Genomic DNA, 3475 nt, shown 5'->3' with positions numbered 1-3475 from the left:
AAGAGAGATTTGGGATTGAGGAGGGGTGTGGAGAAAATGTGATAAAATGTTCAGATTTGACAAAGCTTAGGGGTGGGTACTGTGTTATATATATATTATATAAAAATATATATTTATATATTAAATATTATATATATTAAATACTATATATTATATTAATATTAAATATATAATATATAATATATGTTTATATATATAAAATATTCTGAATACCTATGTGTTTACATTATTATGTAATATTAAAATATTCACTAAAACAGATTATAAAAAAGTTACCCCAAAGAAGATATGGGAGGAAAACTAGAAGGAAAAAGTCAAAATTATTTTACGTCTGCTTTATACCAGAGCAAACCCAGTGGGAAATGGAGTGGTATAGGATCATCTACATGAACACTGCAATGACCAAGAATTATGATAGGTACACCATTGGAGAGAGAGAGCCAAGAACTAAAATCTTCAAAAAATGAGAGGGAGTGGCGTTGGGGGTATGTAGATGACAGCCACAAGTAGAGATACTGTGTAGTATATCCTGATGACAAGCTAGGGGTTTTCAGGGAGGAGAGAGGGAAGATCATCTGGAAGGAACAGGGAGGACAAGGAGCGTACCTCCTCCCTGACAAGGCTCAGTGGGAGTGGCGCAAAGGAAGCAGGGTCCTAGGGGAGGGCAATGTTTCCTTTAGAACAAGGTTAAGGGGCCATTCAGAGAAGAGGGTGAATGACTGACCATGAGTTCTAGAGGGCTCTCCCTCAATGAGTAACTATGAATGGATTAATGAAAAGTGAGACTTAAAATGTATCTAATGACCTACGTAAAGTGTAAAGTGCTACATAATGTAAGGCATCATTACTACCTCTTGAACTGCTGGACTGAGGAAACTTCATTCTGCTTTCATGGTTTTCTTTACATTAATTTGTACTTTCTAAATTGACAAATATTCTTTTCTAGACATTAATTTCTTTCCTTATGGTTCCTCTTACATTCCCTATGCATCTTTTCTAAAATCTGTTTGGGGAGAAGGGGAGAGAAACTCTCCTTTTAAGCAAAACCCCATCAGGCAACTCTAACTGCATAATCTCCTATTACTCCATCTGCCTTAAGCACAAATATAGTGATGACAGGAATGTTAGAGCTGAAAGAGGACTTAAAGATAACAAATGCAACATTCTCATTTTACAGCTGACCAGAGGTTATGTGGTTCGCCAAAGCTAATTGGCTGGTTACTAGCAGAACCAGGGCTAGAATCCGTGCCTCTTCTCCGCTTCCTTCTGTTTTTCTTTGAACAGCAGAAACAGAAAACACCTGCCAGATGGGGCACTGTATGCTGGGTTGAGTGCAGGCTCTCGGTCAGACTACCCAAATTCAAACCCTAAATCTGCTACTCACCAGCCATGGGACCTTGGTCAAGTAATCTAACTGCTCCATGCCTCAGTTTCCTCATCTACAAAATGGAAGGCCTAATTGTATCTACTTCATAGAGTTGTCATAAGGATTAAGTGGATTAATGTTCTTAAAGCACATACCAGTGCTTGGCACATAAAGAGTGACCAGAAATCTAAGCTACTGTTACTATTTAGCACATGCTTGGCTGGTTGCTGATATAACAGAGATGAACAGAGGCCAGGGATTTTACCCACAACTATTTTTGTTTGGTCTGTAAGAAACAAAGCCAAACCAAACCAACAACAACAAAAACCACACTTGAGATAATGTTTACAAATCTGGATATTTCACATGGAGATCTAAATTTCCAGTTTCTCTTGAAAATTGGGAAGTCTCACCTAGATGGCCACAATTCTGATGTAGTAACAATTGGCTGGAGCTAAAAGTAGCTGCCCCTGTTAGTCCACACCACTTGCATAATGTATGTGATGTACTTACACCTTTTAGTTTCCATCTGAGCTCTACCTGCCTGATTACTGCATGCCTTTGAAATTGCATCCCAGGCTAAGACAATCCTGCTCTGAAGAACTCACAATCCAATAGGTGAGATGCATCTGCTAAACAATTCACAATACAGTATGATAGACACAAGTACAAAGTTGCAAAGGACTACAAAGTACAATAGTAGCCTGAAGGAACATGAGGTGTACTGAAGGGTGAAGGTGCTGCACGTGATATATGTTGTTAAGAAAGTGGCTTTGAAAAAGAAAAGGAGTGGAAGAGAGTTGCAGAGAGAATAGGATGTGCAAAGACATTGAAATGGGAAACAGTTTGTGTGAGGAGAAGTAGGCTGACGCTAGATAACACAAGCCCCTTACTTTGGATTTTACCCTGTAGAAGATGCATAGCCCTTGAAATGTTTTCCATCATTAAATTCTAAATCTAACTTTAATGCAGTTATGGCTGGATACCCTTACCATCCTCCATCAAATGTCTTTGGACCTTGTGTTTGAGAAAGAAATGCTGTACAATTCACAATATTCTATGAAATATCTTTCAGTAGCAAATTGCCACTTCAAGAAGAAGCCCTGTCTTTATAATGGATAAAATACAGTTTTTAGATTTGTCTGCAAATGAAGTTTCCTCATCTGTAAAATGGGGATAATAATAGCACCTACCTCAGGGTTATTAAATTGAGAATTAAACTCAATATAACCTATGTAAGGAGCTTACCAGGGTACCTGATACAAAGTAAAAGTGGTCAATTAATATGAGTTATTATGTTTATGATAGTTATTGAATCTTCATTGTCTGTCATCCCTATCATTGAGAAAATATAACATTTCATTAAGTCAAATATGTGTTTTCATTGATAACTGAAGTTAATCAAGACTGGTAGCATCTTTAGGTTGCATGTGGTAAAAAGTAAATGCAAAAAATACTAAATGAAAATGCCAAGATAAAACTTCCATCCTTTCTATATTATCAATTGCAAAAGTTTCAAGAACAATTTAAAGATTTTTGTGCAGCATAGAAAGTGCCACTTATCGTCTGCAGTTCAATATAATAGTTTATTAGTAGTAATAAAGGTGGTTAGGTAGAAGAGACGTTTCTCCAGTTCCCCCAGGCTCAAAGAGGAGGAAAAATCCTCACGCAAGAAAACTTTTCACCTCTGACAGTAACATCTTGGAGAGCCAGGGAGCTCAGACAATCACTTGGCGGGAAAAGAATAAATACAGACCAAAATCGCACAATCTGTTTCTGTTTAGTTTATAAAGTGCGATCAAATCTGTCAGCTTTTGTGCCTTGTGGGACTTGAAGTCCAGAGGGAAGAAGTGATCAGGGTTGTTGAGGCTTGGAAACAGGCAGCCCCTGCAGGTCTGAGCAGTAAGGACTACAACTCCCGACACCCACCGCAAGGCCGCGCTGTAATTACGGGCAACCAACCGTATCCGAGCAGGGCAAGCTCCGCCCCCCGGCTCGGAGGACGGCTTCCACCAATGGCAGAGCTCCCAGCCCAGAGCCTGCGGGTTAGGTTGTGAGGCTCGGGCCGGGGGCGGGGAGGAGTCGAGGGGGTTCAGACCGAGCTCGGCC

This window comes from Ceratotherium simum, chromosome 3, assembly GCF_057802395.1.
Source record: "Ceratotherium simum simum isolate JZ-2026a chromosome 3, ASM5780239v1, whole genome shotgun sequence".
Lineage (NCBI taxonomy): Eukaryota > Metazoa > Chordata > Mammalia > Perissodactyla > Rhinocerotidae > Ceratotherium > Ceratotherium simum.
The sequence above is the reverse complement of the archived record's forward strand: the minus strand, read 5'-3'. Positions refer to the sequence as shown.